This window comes from Balaenoptera physalus (assembly GCF_965194825.1).
Source record: "Balaenoptera physalus genome assembly, chromosome: 7".
Taxonomy (NCBI): domain Eukaryota; kingdom Metazoa; phylum Chordata; class Mammalia; order Artiodactyla; family Balaenopteridae; genus Balaenoptera; species Balaenoptera physalus.
Genome location: NC_138886.1, coordinates 88,768,127 through 88,787,667, shown reverse-complemented (window position 1 = coordinate 88,787,667; position 19,541 = coordinate 88,768,127). Strand labels below are relative to the sequence as shown.

At 40.4% G+C, this 19,541-nt stretch overlaps 1 long non-coding RNA gene and 1 pseudogene across 2 annotated transcripts in view; one reads left to right on the top strand and one right to left on the bottom strand.

Moving 5' to 3' along the window:
- Positions 1 to 19,541, top strand: part of LOC309664511 — a 208,323-nt gene that overhangs the window by 42,242 nt on the left and 146,540 nt on the right. The gene's annotated exons all lie outside the window — the stretch shown is intronic.
- Positions 14,943 to 18,721, bottom strand: LOC309663605 (homeodomain-interacting protein kinase 3 pseudogene; annotated as a pseudogene). Its single transcript has one exon. The product of its transcript is annotated as a homeodomain-interacting protein kinase 3 pseudogene (transcript).

The window sequence follows — 19,541 nt, the reverse complement described above, 5'->3', positions numbered from 1 at the left end:
CTACAAATATCCATGGTCTTATTATGGTTTCTTTATGTGGTAAACATGAATAAGTTGTATGTTTCTGAACTCTTTTTCTCTCTAATTTAAAAAAATTTTGACGTGACTTTGGATTTATGGTAAAGCTGCAGGAATGCTGGATACTCTTCACAACGATTCCACAAATGTTAACATTTTACTACAGTTACTTTTTCTTTCCCTCTCTCTCATATAGATGGATGGATGGAAGCATGGATGGATAGGTGGATGTAGAGTCATAATTTTCCCTGAAGTGTTGAAGAAGAAGTGCAGACATGATGTCTTTCTGTTCCTAAATACATCAGTGTGTATCTCCTAAAAACAAGGAATCGTCTCATGTAACCTCAGTATATTTCTCAAAATCAGGAAATTAACACTGATAAAATTCTGTTGTGTAATATACAGATTTTATTGATATTTTACCAATTACTCCAATAATGTACATTTGGGAAAAGAAAATCCAAGTTCATGCACTGCATTCTGGTGTCATATGTAGTTAGTCTCTCTTAATGGAACAGTTCCTCAGCCTTTCTCTGTATTCTGTGACACTGGCATACTTGAAAATTTGGTTATATATTTTGTTGAATGGCCTTCAGTTTGGGGTTGTCTGATGTTTCATTATGATTAGGTCCAGGTTATGCACCTTTGGCAGCAATACCACAGAAGTGATGCTGAGTTCTCAGTATATCACACCAGGAAGCACGCTGTCAACTAGTCCCAGTACTGGTGATGTTTGCTAAGTTTCTCCATCAGGTTACCATTTAACCTTTTGTAAAAGTAACTATCTGCAGGAAGATAGTTTTAAGCTATAAATATCCTGGTAATCCTCAAATTTTCACCCACTAGTTTTGCCATTTATTTATGCTGCTAACCCAAATCAATTATTGTATTGGCTGCCAAATAGTGACTTTTAAAATTCCATCTAATTTTATCAATAGATTTTCTATGGTAAGAAAAGGTTTTCCTTTCTCCCTGTGTTAGTCTGCTCAGCCTACCATAGTAGAATACAACACACTGGGTGGTTTAAACAACAGAAATTACTTTTCTTACAATTGTGGAGTCTAGAAGTCCAAGATCAAGGTGCCATAAGAGTTGGTTTCTGGTGAGACCTCTCTTCCTGGTGTGTAGATGGCCACCTTCTCACTATGTGCTCACATGGCCTTTTCACTGTACAGAGTTGTCTCTTACTCTTATAAAGATACCATCCCTATCGGATTTGGACCCTACCCTTATTACCTCATTTAACCTTAATTACCTCCCTAAAAGTCTTATTTGCAAATACAGCCACAATGGGGGTTAGCTTCAACGTATAAATTTTAGGGGCACACGATTTAGTCCATAACACTCCTCTATTTATTTATTTGTGTGTATGTATACATATGTCAGTATGTCAGTGTAGACTCATGGATTCTTAATTTACCAGGTTACAATTCTTAATATTAATTCCTCTGATGCTCAAATTGTCTTATACATGTGACTGTAAGCCAACTTACAGAGGCCCTTCAAGTTGGCTCCTGCATCCTTTTCTCATGTGTTTCTGATTTCTTTGTTTTTACTGAATTGTTTGTTTATACTTGTATTGCCATGATAATGTTTAATTATTCTGCCTTTGTAATCCTTTGTAATCCTTCATTTTTTAAAAAAAATTTTAGTATTTTTCCTTAGAAATAATATTTAGAAATTTCATTGACCCTTAAAGAAATCTTTTTAGTTTCTGATTAGTTTTGCATTAAATATAGCCTCAATCAGATAGCCACAAGATCATTCCTTGGAGACCAGGACACACAGGCCAGTGATTTGTGGATCTGACGTTACCTGCTCTCCCCCTTGCTGAGGATGTGTCCAGAAGACAGCCTGTAGAACCACATCATCCACTGGAGAATGTGATCTGGACCTTAGTCATTAATGCTCTCTTCTCACTTCCTGGTACAGTAAGTCCCCTACATACAAACAAGCTCCGTTCCAAGAGTGCGTTGGTAAGTCCAATTTGTTCATAAGTCTAACAAAGTTAGCTTAGGTACCCAACTAACACAATTGGCTATACTATAATACTGTACTGTAATAGGTTTATAATACTTTTATAATACTTTTCACACAAATAATACATAAAAACAAACACAAAAATAAGGAAAACATTTTAAATCTTACAGTACAGTACCTTGAAAAGTACAGTAGTCAGTACAACAGGCGGCATACAGGGGCTGGCATCGAGTGAACAGGCAAGAAGAGTTACTGACTGGAGGAGGGAGAGGAGATGGGAGACGATAGAGCTGAAGGATCATCAGCAATAGGAGGCAGAGGGCAAGCTGCAGTTTCACTCATACCTGACGCTGATGGCATAGGTTCTGGTTCCTTGCTGGATTCAATTCTATCTACCCTCTTCAAAAAACGATCCAGTGATGTCTGGGTAGTAGCTCTTTTTTCCTCGTCATAGATGACATGGTAGCACTTGATTGCATTCTGAACGGCTGCTGCAACCTTTGTGTACCATTTTACATTCAGGTCCTGTGCCTCAAAAACTAACTGCCTCCTCAAATAAAGAAAATCCCCTTGCCATTTCCTGCATCTTGAAGCTCTTCAGTTCTTCAGTTATTCTTCCTCTTGTCTCTCTTTGTCCTTTCTCTGGGCCTCCAATTCTATCAGGTCTTCATTAGTAAGCTCCTTGTGTTGCACAGCAAGGAGGTCAGTGAAGTCATCCTCTTGCAGATCTAGTTCCAGCTTGTACACAAAAGCACAACCACTTGTAGAGGATGCACGCCCGTGACAATGTACACCAGACACGTGAACTAACTTACATGACTGGACATGCAAATGCATGTTCGCATCTTTGAAAATTCTCAACTTGAAGGTTCATATGTAGGGAACTTACTGTAGTGGGTGGAGAGGCAGCTGCAGCTAATGTTTTCTTGACTTGGATGCTGGTTACAGATTTCACCTTATAATTATTCAGTGAACGGTACATGTATGGTCTGTGTATTTTATCACATAAAAGGACACTAATTTCCCAAATCAGCTGATAACAAACTGTAGTACTCTTCTGCCTCCCCTCCCCATCCTGTGCTTCTTCCAGCCACCATGTGGAGTCCCTGGAGTTCTTCCTGCCTTCCATGCCTGTAGTTTGGTTTTCTGGAATTAGGATTCCTATTTTCTGGAATTGGGGCTCCTCCTTCCCTGTGGACACTGAGACAGAGTCAACCCTGGCTCAGGGGATTAGGAAGGTCATGGAGCAGAACTCCCTGCACTTTTTGTGTGGGTAGGGAAGAGACTGACTAATCCCCACATGGCAAGTTGGCCCCCTGCCCCTGTATACCAGGGGTTGGGGAAGCTGTTCTCCCTCTTTTACCATCTCCCCAGTTTAGCCCATCCTCTCCATCATTATGGAAGTATTGTTTAGTTAAGGCTCAGGCCAAGGCTACCACCTTATATGCTCCCATTTTCCTCTCTAAGGCTTCTACTGTTTCTCTAACTTTATAGATTCCCAGTGAAAAGCCTAAGCTCTCCCACCCTCCATCCCTTGTTGGAAAAGTTATGGGGGTTAGGGAAGAATAGGAGTTCAGATCCTATCCCGATGTTCTGCCACAGCCCCAGGCAGCCAGGGTAGACCCACACCATTGCCCAGCTCCCCACCCCATTTCCTTCTGCTCTGCCCTGCTTGTCCCTGACGTTGCCAGAATCACCAGGGGAATCCAGAGTCTGGGTCTGAATTCTGGCTGGTTCCCTATTAGCTGTGTTACTTTAAATAAGTCACTTCACCTCTCTAACTTTCATTTCCCTCACCAGCAAACTGGGGATAGTAATGTCCACTTCATTGGCTGGTGGGAGGGTTATCTATTGATAAAATATTCTATGAACAAGATTAGTACAGAATATTATTAATACTATTATTGTTTACTAAGTATTGTGCTAAGCACTTTACAGTTGTTAACTCCTTTAATCTTCACAGCAGCCCTTTGAGATTCACCACCATTATGATTCACATTTTACAGATGGGGACAATGAGGCATATGGAGGTTCTGTGATGGGAGTTGGTTGCACTGCTCTTTGGTGTCAGAGCTGCATTCAAAACAAGGTCATCTCCAGAGGCCACAGGCTCTACTTTTGCTCCAGAGGGCTTCCTGCTGTTATTACTTAAACATCTTTTTAAAAATATTTATTTATTTATTTATTTATTTATTTGGCTGCGTCGGGTCTTAGTTGCAGCACGAGAGCTTCTCTCTAGTTGTGCTGTGCGGGCTCCAGAGCGCATTGGCTCAGTAGTTGCAGCACGTGGGCTTAGTTGCCCCGCAGCATGTGGGATCTTAGTTCCCCAACCAGGGATCGAACCCAAGTCCTCTGCACTGGAAGGCAGGTTATTAACCACTGGGCCACCAGGGAAGTCCCTATTACTTAAACATCTTAGACTTATTTGGGAAATTGGATGATCCGCTGTTTAGGGATGAGGGAGCAGAGGCACAGAGAGATTAAGTACATGGTCACAACTATTTAGTAGAGAAGCCGAAATCTCTGATTCTCTTTTATATATGATCAGAGCTGTCATTATTAGCTAGACAGACAACTTGCCACATGTATCATATAGGACTCAACAATACCAAGCCTTCTTAAAAGAAACAGATTACTAACAAAGTTTATGGTTAAAAACACTAGCAGAACTTTTTAGATGCTAATGCTAGTCACTTAGTATCAAAGTTAACTATCTTGGTCATGTTTTGATATGGTCTTTTTTCTGATTATAAAGTGATATATATTCATTGTAAACATGTTGCCAATTCTGAAAATTAAAATTTAATTAAAGTCTTTAATATGCATTCTACCTTTCCTTTAAACAAAATAACAATTATAATCACAGTTAACACTTGGGTATATATTTCTCCAAGCCAAGCAATCTAACTAACTAACTAACTTCCTCTCTCTCTCCTTCGTTCCCTTTCTCCCCATCCCTTCCTTCTCTCCTTCCTTTTCTCCTGTCCTTTCTACTTTTATCTTTCTCTGCCTGTCTGTCTCCATCTCTTTGTCATTCTCTGCTTTCCTATCTATCTATCTATCTAAGACAAGAGATAAGAATAATTTGCAGCTTGAGCCCAGAGCTAGGGAATTAAAGATGTGAAGTAACAAAGTTCTAAAGAGAGTTTACCGTGATCCATAAGCAGAAAAGGCCAAATGCCTCCCTTCCTAAGAGGAGTCAAAACCAACCTAAACATCACCTCATCCATCCTCTCTCTTTGCCCCACTCTCAGACAAGATAAAGTGGGTGACTTAAAAGAAAAGGGCCCCTTATCCTGTACAGAGCTCAGTATTGCTCTCCTCACGGAAAAGGAGACAGGAGCTTCCACTCTCTCCCAGGTCCCCTCCAGAGGAGTTTCGAAGAGAATCATTGTGCACAATGAACAGAAGCACCTGCAAGAAGAGAAGCCTGTCCTCTCAAACTCTGGATGGACACTCTGGTTGGATACTGGCAGAGAGAATGGGAAACGTTTTGGGAAGCTGGATATGTATCTGACGGTTTCTAGAAGCTACATTGACATAGATTCCAGAACTCATTAATAGTATGGAAATGTCTGAAGACAAGAGATCTATTGGTGTGGGCCAAAGCCAGTAGTATTGATGAACAATGAGGTCACGCACCTGGAAAGACAAAGTTGGGAGGCTTCCCACTTCATGGTCCTCAGTGTGGGCATTAGGAACTTCAACATAATGTGAATGTGACTCCATATAAAAGGTTACTTGAAAAAAAAGAAAAAGAAAAATAAGGTTTTTTTGGCTGAGAAATGGGGAAGGAATCATTAAGTGCCCAGGATACCTCCAAGCCAAGCAGGACCATACACAGGGGCCAGAGAAGACTTGCTGCCCTTCTCTGTGTGACCTCGGTGATGGATAGGGCAGGTGAACTTCAATGCTGTTCCAGAAAACCACACATACAATACAGGTGGCAATCACCATGTCCTATGTGACCACCAGCGGTGGATGGAGCCAGAATGAACCAGAGAGAGGAGGACCACCTTCCCACCACTGAAGTGTTGTAGAGGATGTCCTCAATTCCCTATAGCTGTCTCTCATTTCTCTCTTCCTTTTCCACTAAACCAACACATCTTTTGTGGGCTATCAGTATTAATATTATAGATTATTAATAATAATGCAGCCATGAAAAACAGCTTGTAAGTAATTTAAAATAATTTCTTTAGGATAATTCTCAGGAGTAAAGTTAAAAGCTATGAATATTTTTTATGATTTATAAGATATGATTTACTTTGCTATTCATTTTATTTTCCAAAAGAGAAAAACATACCAGCTCTGGAGAAAATTAAGGAGATTTTATTATTTCTTAAAAGAATGCCATAAGTCTATGACATAAGCAATAAATCAGCAGGCGATTCCCTACTTCACTTCCTTTCCTCTTTCTTCATTTTCTAGAAGTCTGGTCAGGCCCCTAGCCTAGGAGTAAATGACCCATGTGCTTTGAACCCAATGACTAAGTTTTAAAAAACAAAACACATGGTATTGATTATAAATTTTGTACAAGATGTGATTTATAAAATTGGATTTTACTATTAATACTAGTTTATGTAGATAACTTCTATCCTAGAAATTTGAGAAAAACCTAATGTAATTGTGAAATCCATGGAGAGTTGAAGCAAAGAATAAAAATGCACAAACTCTTGTTACCAGACATACGTGGTGGTGATTTGTGCTGTTATTCCAGATTTAAATCTCCGTCCCCATCCAATGGATAGTCCTAGAGGGGCTCCCTGGCTTTTATAAACTGCAACACATAGTAAAACAAAGTAATAAGCTAGTAGAACTATCATTTAGCAATTACTTCCTGATTATAGCAAAAATAATAAAATATTTTGAAAATTCCTAATTCCAATACCCGGCGGTGATCACCTTAAGTATTTGTGTGTATTCCCTTTTAGCACATGGTCTTTGCGTCACAATTTATTTTTCTGAGATCTGGACTTATTTTTTTCAAATAGTATTGAAAAAAAATGGTTCTTACCAATGTATTGTTGATATTTTTGATGACTAGAAGTGTATGCTTTTAATTTTGGTTTATGGTTAACTATTGGCACAGATATACCCTAATTTAGCTCATTGTTAATAGGATAAAACCCAGCTTATTTAACTGATTGCCTGCTTTGCCATTTTCACTGCCATCTAAAGCTGCAGATCTCTATTATGTCTACTACTTAGCATTCATTTTAATTATAAGTCACTACCTTGATGATTTTTCTCAGTGATGTACATTCCTTAGCTCCAAGCAGGATAGTTTTATACAAGGATCTTTACCCCTAAGTTGAGGACAAAACCGTCTGCTGTGAAGGGAGCAGATATCAGTCATTCTGTAGTAAAGGTTGCAAGAAAGGGGCTGGCAGACTCCTCTGGACCTTTCTCTAAAAGACTTCAATCCAACTCTACCCTCACAGAGACAAAGTGGGAATAATGAGAAGCAGAATCCATACAAGAGAACAGAACCCCAAGTGGGGCTTAAAAGTCAGCCTGGAACCCTGCATATTCTCCCCTCAATCCTGATCTCTAATCAGGATAACAGTATAGATTGGAGTGGCTGTCAAATAGGGTTTGGGGATAGACCACACTATTTCTTAACACTCCTGGGGGTCTCTTCTGAGGAATGGTTATAGACAATTTGGGATCATTTAAGTTAGACATCAGTTTGAAAACTCTGATAGAAGGCTTGGACCTCACCTGAGAAACATGCATAGACCCACTTGCAGCCAGAAATTTGCATGAATTTCAGGCAGCTAATGAGTTTCTTGCAGCTCATTAGTGGGTCTCAGGTTAAGAATGTACTGGATATGGCTCAGAACGCTTATTTGCTTGTTCCCTGATTCTAAAGGATTTAAGTTTGCTCAAGTGGGGAGGGCATGGATCCAGAATGCAGAGGAGCAGAGAAAGAAGCAGGCAGCCCCTACCTCTGGCAACACTCCCTTGCTTCCCTCTATCCCTCTACCTGGTTTACACCTAAGCTGTCTGTCAATTCAGCTAGCAGATCTGAGATAGTAAATGGTGGAATTAGTAACTTCATCACTAGCTGACCAGGAAGGTAATCAAATCTGTTTAGTAGAATACCTATTATGTTTAATTATTTGCAGAGTTATATAGGCAGGTGAAATTTAGTATCATTCTGTCAAACCACTAGCCAGTCAGGCAATGAAAATAGACCTCAGGCGAGGACTGAAGCTCCTTATTAATCATGTCACTACACACGACAGTGTGATGATCCTCTGTCAACAGGCTTCTTTTCTGCCTGCAGTGGTGTGAAGAAAGAAAATCCAACTCCTCCTGGGTCTCCAGATGAAAATACCACTTGTTGGAACAAAGTCCAGAGACTAGTAGGAAAGATCTACAGTACATAATAAGCACCTGCCATGTCCTAGGCACTGCTAGGCCCTGGGGACAAAAGAACTGAACCAAGTTCCTATCCCCATGGAGTCTCCATTCCAGTGGAGGAACTGGTAGAAGCTTATAAATAAATATATGCTGTTTGGTAATCATAGGTGCTGTGACTGAAAATAAAACAGGATAAGGAGAGAGCCCCTTCTAGGTCTCTCTGAGGACCTCTTTGAGGAAACATCATTTGGCAAAGACCTGAATAAACTGGGTGAAGAAGACTTGTGGACACCTGGACAGAGGGAATGTGGCCCCTTCCTCAGGCAGGAGAGCACTTGGTATGTCTGAGGAATGGCAAATTCATCATGGCTGGTGTACAGGTATAAAGAAGGGGCTGGAGATGGGGCAAAGAGGGGGCTGGATCAGACCCATAGGACTTTGTAAGCCGTTGAAGGGACCATAGATTTATAATCATCATCTTGGAAAGCTTTTGAGGCAGATGAGCTTTGTTATCAGATTTACATTTTTCAGTCTTCACTCTGACTGTGGGGTGAATAATAGACTGCAGTGGGCCAAAGATAAAAGTAGAGAAAAAAGTTAAAGCCCGTCACAATTCCGGTAATTCTCAAGGCAAGAACTGCTATGATTTGGGCTACACACAGCAGTAGTGAGAGAGTGATGGATTGTAAGTGAGTGGTGAGAAAAAGACAGGAGTCAAGGATGTTTCCAAAATTTGAAGCCTAACCAGATGAATAGACATGCCATTACCGGAAATGGGAACACTAGGGATGGATTAGGTTTGGGCAGAAAAAGTATATGGATTTAGAAATGTCTTACATACCTCCTACATATCCAAGGGGATGTGTCAAGAAGGAGTGTAGAGATTTGTGTATCTTATTAGGGAAAGTCATGGCTGGGTATAAACGTTTGGACTCTATGAGTATCTAGACAGAACTTATGGCCATTTGCCTGAATAAGTCACCTAGAATAGCTAGGGAAGAGACATGGAAGAGGAACATATAGAAATTGTTTGCATTTCTTTGCACTAACAATGAAATATTAGAAAGGGAAAGTTTTTTAAAATCCCCTTTAAAATCACATCAAAAAAAACTTAGGAATAAACCTGACCAAGGAGGTGAGAACTATAAAACATTAATAAAGAAAAATGAACATGATTCAAAGAAATGGAAAGATATTCCATGCTCTTGGATTGGAAGAATTAATACTGTTAAAATGGCCACACTACCCAAAGCAATATACAGATTTAATGTGATCCCTATCAAATTACTCATGACATTTTTCATGGAACTAGAACAAATAATCCTAAAACTTATATGGAACCATAAAAGATCCAGAATTGCCAAAGCAATCCTGAGGAAAAAGAACAAAGTACAAGGCATAACCCTCCCAGACTTCAGACATTGCTACAAAGCTACAGTAATCAAAACAGCATGGTATTGGCACAAAAACAGACATATGGATCAATGGAACAGAATAGAGAGCCCAGAAATAAACCCACACACCTATGGTCAATTAATCTTTGACAAAGGAGGCAAGAATATACAAGGGAGAAAAGACAGTCTCTCCCACAGGTGGTGTTTGGAAAGTTGGACAGCCTCATGTAAATCAATGAAGTTAGAATGCACCTCACACCATACACAAAAAATAAACAACAGCTTAAATACTTAAATATAAGACATGACACCATAAAACTCCTAGAAGAGAACACAGGCAAAACATACTCTGACATAAATCGTACTAAAGTTTTCTTAGGTCAGTCTACTAAGGCAATAGAAATAAAAGCAAAAGTAAACAAATGGGACCTAACCAAACTTATAAGCTTTTGCACAGCAAAGGAAACCATAAACAAAACAAAAAGACAACATACAGACTGGGAGAAAATATTTGCAAATGATGCTACTGACAAGGGCTTAATTTCCAAAATATATAAACAGCTCATACAACTCAATAACAAAACAAAACAAAAAACCCAATCAAAAAATGAGCAGAAGACCTAAATAGACATTTCTCTGAAGAAGACATACAGATGGCCAACAGGCATATGAAAAGATGATCAATATCACTAATTCTTAGAGAAATGCAAATCAAAACTACAATGAGGTATCACCTCATACCAGTCAGAATAGCCATCATCAAAAAGTCTACAAATAAATGCTGGAGAGGGTGTGGAGAAAGGGAACTCTCCTACACTGTTGGTGGTAATGTAAATTGGTACACCCACTATGGAAAACACTATGGCCGTTATGGTTTATTACAGGATATTGAATATAGTTCATATATATGTAGGTATATGTATATATATACATATATATATACATATACCTACATATATATACACACACCTATATATACACAGACACAATGGAATACTACTCAGCCATAATAATGAATGAAATAATGCCATTTCTAGCAATATGGATGGACCTAGAGATTATCATACTAAGTGAAGTACGTCAGAAAGAGAAAGACAAATACCATATGATATCACTTATCTGTGAAATCTAAACTATGACACAAATGAACTTATTTACAAAACAAAAACAGACTCACAGACATAGAGTACAGATTTGTGGTTGTCAAGAGGAAGAGGGAAGGGATGGATTAGGAGTTTGGGATTACCAGGTGCAAACTATTACATATAGAATGGATGAACAACAAGGTCCTACTGTATAGCACGAGGAACTATATTCAATATCCTGTAATAAACCATAATGGAAAAGAATGTGAGAAAAAAGTACTGTTTAATTTTCAAATATCTTATTTTACTGATATCTTTCTGTTGTTGATTTCTAATTTAATTCCATTATAGTTGAATAATATATATTGCATGATTTCCATTATTTTAAATTTTTAAGTTTTTTATGGCCCAGAATATGGTCTATCTTGGTTAGTTTTCTATCTGCACTTGAAAAGAATGTTTCATATGCACTCTTGTTGGATAGAGTATTCCATGAATATCAATAAGGTCGTCTTAGTTGATAGTGCTCTTCGGGTCATTTATATCCTTACCTGTTTTCTTATTTGTTCCATCAATTATTGAGAGAGGAGTGCTGAATTCTCCAACTATAATTTTGAATTTATCTATTTCCTTTTTAGATCTACTAGTTTGTACCTCATGTATTTTGAAGCTCTGCTGTGAGCATACACATTTAGGACTATTATGCCTTCTTGTAGAAGTGACCCTTTATCATTACAAAATGTCACTTTTTATTCCTAAATCACCTTCATCATTCTCAAGTCTACTTTGCCTGAAATTAATATAACTAGTCCAGTTTTCTTTTGGTTGGTATTTGCATGGTATACGTTTCTCCACCTCTTTACCTTTAATCTAAGCTTCTTACTTATGTCATATTTCTTCTGCTTGAGATCTCCCTTTAACAGTTACTGTAGGCAAGTACCGAGGCAGTTTTTCCTCAGTTTCTTTCTGCGTGTGTGTGTGTGTGTGTGTGTGGGTGGGTGTGTGTGTGAGGGGAGGGGAGGAGAGGGGCCTGAAAGTCTTTATTTCTTCTTTACTTTTGAAGGATATTTTTAATGAGCATAGATTGCAAGGTTGACAGATTTCTCTTTCAACACTTTAAAGATTGTCTTCTTGCTTGCTTAGTTTTTCATTAAAACTCTATGATAATTCTCATCCCTGTTCTTGTTAAGTAATGTGCTTTTTCTTCTGACTGCCTGCAAGATTTTTTCATTGTCTTTGATTTTCTCTAATTTGGATGTGATATGCATAAGTGTATGGCTTGGGTTTTGGGGTTTTTGTTGTTGTTGTTGTTGTTTCTTCTTTATGTTCTTTGAACTTCTTGGATCTGTGGTTTGCTGTAATAATTTTGAAAAGTTCTTGGCCATTATTTTTTCAAATATTTCTTTTGCCCTGTTCTTTCATTTTTCTTCTTCTGGGATTTCAATTATATGTATGTTAGACCAATTGATATGTCCCCCAGTTCTTGAATGTTCTAATTTGCTTTTCCCCCCTACTGTTTATTCTCTTAGTATTTTAGTTTCTATATTTTTTAAGTTTCCAATCTTTAAGATGACCAAAGGTTTTGCTTGGCTATGTGATGAGACCACTGAAGTTATTCTTCATCTCTGAAAGTCAACTGTCTCTCCTCCTGCTGTTTAATCCTTTTGTTCCCTAAGTGGAAAGGATATGGATGGATTTCACAGAACTTCTGTTCCCCTTCACTAGACAGCATGTGGGGGTACTTTCTCCTGATTCTCCTCTGTCTTCCCTGTGAAAGCTTGGTGCAGTTCCTGGAGGAAAAGCTTGCATTGGAAACTTCTTTATGACTGCAGCCCCCAGAAGCCTCACACTAACACTCATCCTCCAGCACTTTGTCAAAGTTTCTAGTTTAATCTTTCTATCAACTTATATGGGTCCCAGTGACTTTTGTCTCAGTTAAGCAAATATTTGAGTCCTATGTCTCCCTGAAGGTGCCTATCCCTCTTCAGATTTTAAAAAGACGGTTATTTTGTCCTTTGTCCTCAGTTCTGTCATGTATTCATGAAAAGTTGTTAATTTATTGTCTGTGCAGCTTTATTTTGTAAGGATGGAAGGGAAGTCGTTCAGCTCTCTACATCCCTGACCTGAAATTAAAAGTCTTCATCATTTTTTTTAATGTGCATCAATGCAATGAGTGTGATAAAGTGATGACTCATTGTTACTTTAACTTGTATTTCCTTGACTAATTGTAAAGTTGATCATGTTTTAATGGGCTTTATTGATCATTTGAATTAGCTCTCCTAGAATTTCTTATTCACGTAATTTGCCAGTTTTTTAAAATAAATTTATTTATTTAGTTAGTTAGTTTTAGCTGCATTGAGTCTTCATTGTTGTGCCTGGGCTTTCTCTAGTTGCAGTGTGTGGGGGCTACTCTTCATTGCAGTGCGCAGGCTTCTCTTTGTAGTGTCTTCTCTTGTTGCGGAGCACAGATTCTAGGCCCACGGGCTTCAGTAGCTGTGGCACGTGGGCTCAGAAGTTGTGGCTCACGGGCTCTAGAGCGCAGGCTCAGTAGTTGTGCTGCACGGCCTTTGTTGCTCCGTGGCATGTGGGATCTTCCCGGACCAGAGCTCAAACCCGTGTCCCCTGCACTGGCACATGGATTCTTAACAAATGCGTCACCAGGGAAGCCCAATTTGTTAGTTTTTAAAGGATTTTTTTACCTTTTATTTTCAATTTGGAAGACCTCTTTTAATCTTTTGTCTTACATATGAACTGTGAATAAAGTTTCAACAGTCTACCAGTCCCTCAAAGGTATACAACTATTGTATAGATAAATATTTTTCCTTTTTTTAATATTTTATGCATTTTTGTCTTTGTAAAAAGGTTTCCACAATTTCTACATTGTACATAGGTTTTCACTTTTATTGTCTTTCTCACTCACTAAAATATAAAATTCATGTGGAAAGGGACTCCAGCTATCTTATCATTGTATCACTAATACGTGGAACAGCATCTAGCATATGGCAACAGCTTAATGAGTGTATTGTGAATAAATAAAAGATAAATAAAATTATTTCTATTTCTGTAAAATTTATGCATATGCATTACAATTGAATCAACTAAAATGGTCTGAAGTGGGGAAAAGACATTTTCCTCTCAGACTATGGCGTATGTCCTTCAAATTAACAGTGTAACAGGACCTCCAACCATTGTTCAAGTATCCCAAAACTCAAGATTCATGAATAGATCCAATAAGATACAGAGTTTTCTAATAGTTCAGTCACTGATGATTTTTGTACTAAAGTTTTGCATTAGATATCTCCTATATGTCACCTGAACATCACATCAAAACTCTTTTGCTGTGTACTGGAAACTTCATCTGGTAAATCTTCACCTGACCAAGATTTTTCCCACTGGTCTAACAGATTCTTTTTTTTTTTTTTTTTTTAACATCTTTATTGGAGTGTAATTGCTTTACAGTGGTGTGTTAGTTTCTGCTGTATAACAAAGTGAATCAGCTATATGTATACATATATCCCCATATCCCCTCCCTCTTGCGTCTCCCTCCCATCTTCCCTATCCCACCCCTCTAGGTGGTCACAAAGCACCGTGGTGATCTCCCTGTGCTATGCAGCTGCTTCCCCCTAGCTATCTGTTTTACATTTGGTAGTGTATATATGTCCATGCCACTCTCTCACTTCATCCCACCTTACCCTTCCCCCTCCCCATGTCCTCAAGTCCATTCTCTGGGTCTGCATCTTTATTCCTATCCTGCCCCTAGGTTCTTCAGAACCTTTTTTTTTTTTTTAAGAATCCATATATGTGTGTTAGCATATGGTATTTTGTTTTTCTCTTTCTGACTTACTTCACTCTGTATGAGACTCTAGGTCCATCCACCTCACTACAAATAACTCAATTTCATTTCTTTTTATGGCTGAGTAATATTCCATTGTATATATGTGCCACATCTGCATTATCCATTCATGTGTCAATGGACATGTAGGTTGCTTCCATGTCCTGGCTATTGTAGATAGTGCTGCAATGAACATTGTGGTACATAACTCTTTTTTAAAAAAAATATTTATTAAATACCATGTTTTATTTTTAATCAAATGTTTATATCATTGAGCTTCCTCAATATACTCTTGTGAATTTTCACATATATGGATACTGGCTGAGTTTGGTTGGACTCAGTGGAAATCCAGTATATGCAGGTGATGCTGCAATGTAAGAATGTGGTGGGAAGATTGGTTTGTACTGAGTCTGATGAATGGTTGGGGATGGTAACAGACGAGGATTTATGCCCACTGGGACTTGGTGAACTATGCCACTCGGATGGGAGATATTATAAGTTGCATGCTGTAACACAGGTCTTGAGGTACATGGAGAGGCTAAGAGGTGAGCCACTGGTGCAACACTGCTGAGGGTAGCTGATGATGGGTATGGAAGTAGAGTAGGCTGTCCTCCGAGGTGCATATTTCCAGCCAGATGGGCATGCACAGCTGTGTGATTAGGACTTCCATGAGAAAGAGTGAATGGATTACTGGTAACACTAGTAGGGATATAAGCTTGCTGTCTTCGATGTCCAAAGTTTCCATTCCACTTTTGATGCCCAGATCCAAAGTGCTGAACCTGACTGAAATTCAAATGCTGCTGCTGGAATGCTGATGTCAATTTTTGCTGATGATTACCTACTGCGGAAGGCTGGTTTAATCTTCCAGGAGCAGATCGTCCTTTTATTAATGGCTGGCATACAGAATCTGTGTTTGCCATATGCTCATCAGCATTTAATCCATTTTCTAGTCCCATTGGTGGCACCACAACAGTACAAACAGCTGGTTTGGTTTCTGTGTTAGCAGAGGTTACCAGTTCTGTGTTTTGATGAGTATCCACCACAAAACTGCTCTCTGCAAACGGATTGTCATGTCCTGAAGAGTCTGATGTTGGAGAGCCATCCACAGTATCACAACTACTTTCCTGTTCTTCATCTGACATACTGTTCGGTCTCTTGCAAGGGGATGGGCTGGACTGCCCTGAGGAGCTGGTGCTCAGAATACTATCAGGACTACTTAATGAACAAATCCGATCAATATTCAAAGTGCTCTGGCACGCTTCACAATCCAGATTACCTTTACATTCTCTGAGCGAATGTCTCTGCTACGTCTCTTCCTCATCAGTGTCACTGCTAATGGTGATCACACTCACCGCAGGACTCGGGGAGTCAGCGATGATGATGGTTTGCCACTGTTTATCTGAAACTGATGAATCAGAGTCCTGCCTGATAGAAGTTTCACAACAATTTCTTGCCTCTCCTTCTGAGTTATGATTGTCCTCTCTATGCAATGTGCTTCCTCGACATCTTTCCCATTTACTATCTTTGGAGAAATAAATGCTGATTGTGGGATATTGGTATTCTGCAATGAATTACTCCTGTTCTGGCACAGTTTATTTTTCTTGGTGGTGGCAGGCTGAGGCCACACAACATGTGCAATGCCCACACTAATTGGCTGAGGGGCTGATAAGGTGATCTGATTGGTTAGAAGAGGTTGTGGCATCACTGAGCTGTAATGACTGCTGTGTGAAATCATTTTCCCCCAGTCTCCGAGCCTTTGTGAACCAGCCATACCCTCAGAAGCTAATGTAGTTGTAGCAGGAGCCATGGGTGTTATCTATTGCCAGGCAGGTACCAGCATCTGCTGTGTTCTACCAGACCATGTCTGAGAAAGAACTCCTGGTTGGATCTGTAGTGGCTGCATGGCTGGGGCCTGCATTACAAGGGGTACTGTATTATCTACCCTTATTGAATAACGAGTGGGTTTACCATGTGTTGCAGGAATACCTTGAATAGCTGGTGGACAGGTAATCAGTGTCTGCTGAAAAGCATCACCACAACCGAAATGAGCAGTTCCAGCCTGCAGAGGAATCCCATGGTGCACAACTGAATGAGCAGATGTGGTTAATGCCTGACTTATTAATGTGCCAATTTTAGTAAAATTTGCTGTCAGATTAGCAGTACTGCTTGGAGCAACTGGTCTCAAGAGTGAAGTTTTATTGTGATTATTTGTGTCACATGAGTTTGGATGGGACTTACAAATATCCATCATATGAAAACAGGACTTCACATGGTTGCTATGCGGGAAATCTAGATGTTTCATATTAACAAAAGCATGGTTCAAAGTCTCTGCTGGAGTAATTCTTAAATCTGCATCAATCAGCATCATTTTTTTCAACAGACTAACAAATTCTCTTCTATCAGCTTTCTCAGCCAAAAGATCACTTCCTTCCAAATCCATCACTGTGTTCACACGTACTATATCATCCAGACTGTTGAATATGTACATTCTGGCTTCTTTAGACTTCATTCCTGTCTCAGCCTCATGTTCTTCCAGTGTCTTTAATCTCCAACCAGAATGAGAGATATCTGTTTCTCTGCAAAAAAATCTTGTGGATTTTGTACCCACATTTAACAACTGTTCTCCTGGTCAACCTTGAGTCTGAGAAATGTATCGAATCTGATCATACTCCAAGGCTTCTGGGTAGAGAGGCCATCCAAGGAATAATTCTGCAATCACGCATCCCAGTGACCACATGTCTATGGCTTCACAAAATGGCATCCCCAATATAATCTCTGGAGCTCTGTAGTACTGAGATTGCAGATATGTTGAACAGTCTTTGATACGTGACTGGCAGACCCAAAGTCTATTACTTTAACCCTATATGGCTGTCGAACAGGATCCACCAACATAATATTCTCTGGTTTGAGGTCTGTGTGAATTAAACCAAGACTTTTCAATTTTTTCAGTGCAGTGGCCACTTGCTGAAGAATGGGTTGAATTACTTTTAGTGGCAGAGGACTGAACTTATTTTGTTTCAGAAAGTCATACAAGTTTTGTTCCAGTATCTCAAAGACTAAACAAGTATGGTTACGGTGCTGAAAGCATTCATAAGCTCGTACAAAGTTATATTCATCAGCATTTTCAGTACTGAGCCTTGCTAATATGTTCACTTCTATCTGACTTTGACGTGCATAAGAAGGGTGGTTCTTCAAAATTTTGATTGCTACAATTTCATTTGTCCCTTTTTTCCAGCATTTGACTACCTGGCCAAAAGTACCTCGACCAAGAAAATCAAGGACTTCATAAGTATTTTTCATGGAGCATGACTTCATGCTGTACTAACTGATAGTCACCTTCTCCAGTGGTACAGTTCTGTTTTGTTCCTGTGGTAGTTGTCACAACTGTCACTGGATTTCCCATGTTGGTTTGCAACATTGCAGGAAGTATTGACAACTCATCCACAATCTGCATTGCGCTATGATTATCCAACTCCTCACTCTTGTGCTTCAATCCACATCGCTGGGGGCCTTCTAGGAAATTTAACCTGTGTCACCATGCCCCAATCTGAGGTGCCTCCACTTGAGTTTGCTGCGCCTGAGCTGCTATAACCTTTGTAGAACCCGCAGTGCTTTTTAAAACAACAGCACTTGTCTGCAATGAAAGGTTGCGTCCTCGAGGTCTGTTAAATGGTATCTTTGTCTGAAAAGCACTACCCTTAGCAGGAGGATGAGAATTTCCAATGTTTCTACCATTCACATAGGTCCGTGGATAGTTTCTTTCCTGGAATATACAACTGCTTGGCTCTACTTTGAGTTTCTTCACACTACAAAAGGCACTTGGCTGAGTTTGATAAATATACGGTGGGTAGACCAAGACTTGTGAGGCCATACCTTCCTAGAGGCCTGCGCTCTCCCCTCTTCAGGCGGCCGCAGCCCTGAGCATGTCCGGGGTGGGTGCGGGGCTGTGTCGGGGACAGGGAGCCAGGCGCTTCAGCAGGTGGCACCACCCAGCCCGGGCTCAGCCCCTCTCCGTGGCCGCTGCCATCTTGTCTTGGCGGCTGAGAGGAAACGGTGAAACACCTTCCCCCGACCGCTGCTGCTGCTGATCTGGCTGCTGAGCGCCGGGCCCGTGTCCCTCATCTTCCTTCCCGGGGATTTGGGGAGGGGACGGCTTGGCTAGGGCGAAGGGGTGGTGAAGAGGTCGGGCGGCCGGCCTCCCACTGCAGGGGCCTACGGGCGGTGCGCAGTGCGGGGCCCACGGCGGTTGGGGCCCATTCCTGACGCCCCCGCCGAGACAGGAGAAGGAAGACAACAGGGAGCGGCGACGGTGGGGCCCGCGGCTCGGTCTCCTCAGGTCGCCGCGCTGCCGGCAGTCGTCACGGAGGCGGCTGCCGCCGGCCGCCCCACTCTCGGGCCCCTCCTCCGCGCCCGCCGGCCTCTGTCGCCGCCTCCGCAGCGCCACCACTCGCCCGGCCGCTCTGCGCGCCAAGCCCGGGCGGCCACATGACTCTTTTTGAATTATGGTTTTCTCCGGATATATGCCCAGTAGTGGGATTGCTGGGTCATACGGTAGTTCTATTTTTAGTTTTTTAAGGAACCTCCATACTATTCTCCACAGTGTCTGTATCAATTTACATTCCCACCAACAGTGCAAGAGGGTTCCCTTTTCTCCACACCCTCTCCAGCATTTACTGTTTGTACATTTTTTGATGATGGCCATTCTGACCAGTGTGAGGTGATACCTCATTGTAGTTTTGATTTGCGTTTCTCTAATGATTAGTGATGTTGAGCATCCTTTCATGTGTTTGTTGGCAATCTGTGTATATTCTTTGGAGAAATGTCTATTTAGGTCTTCTGCCCATTTTTGGATTGGGTTGTTTGTTT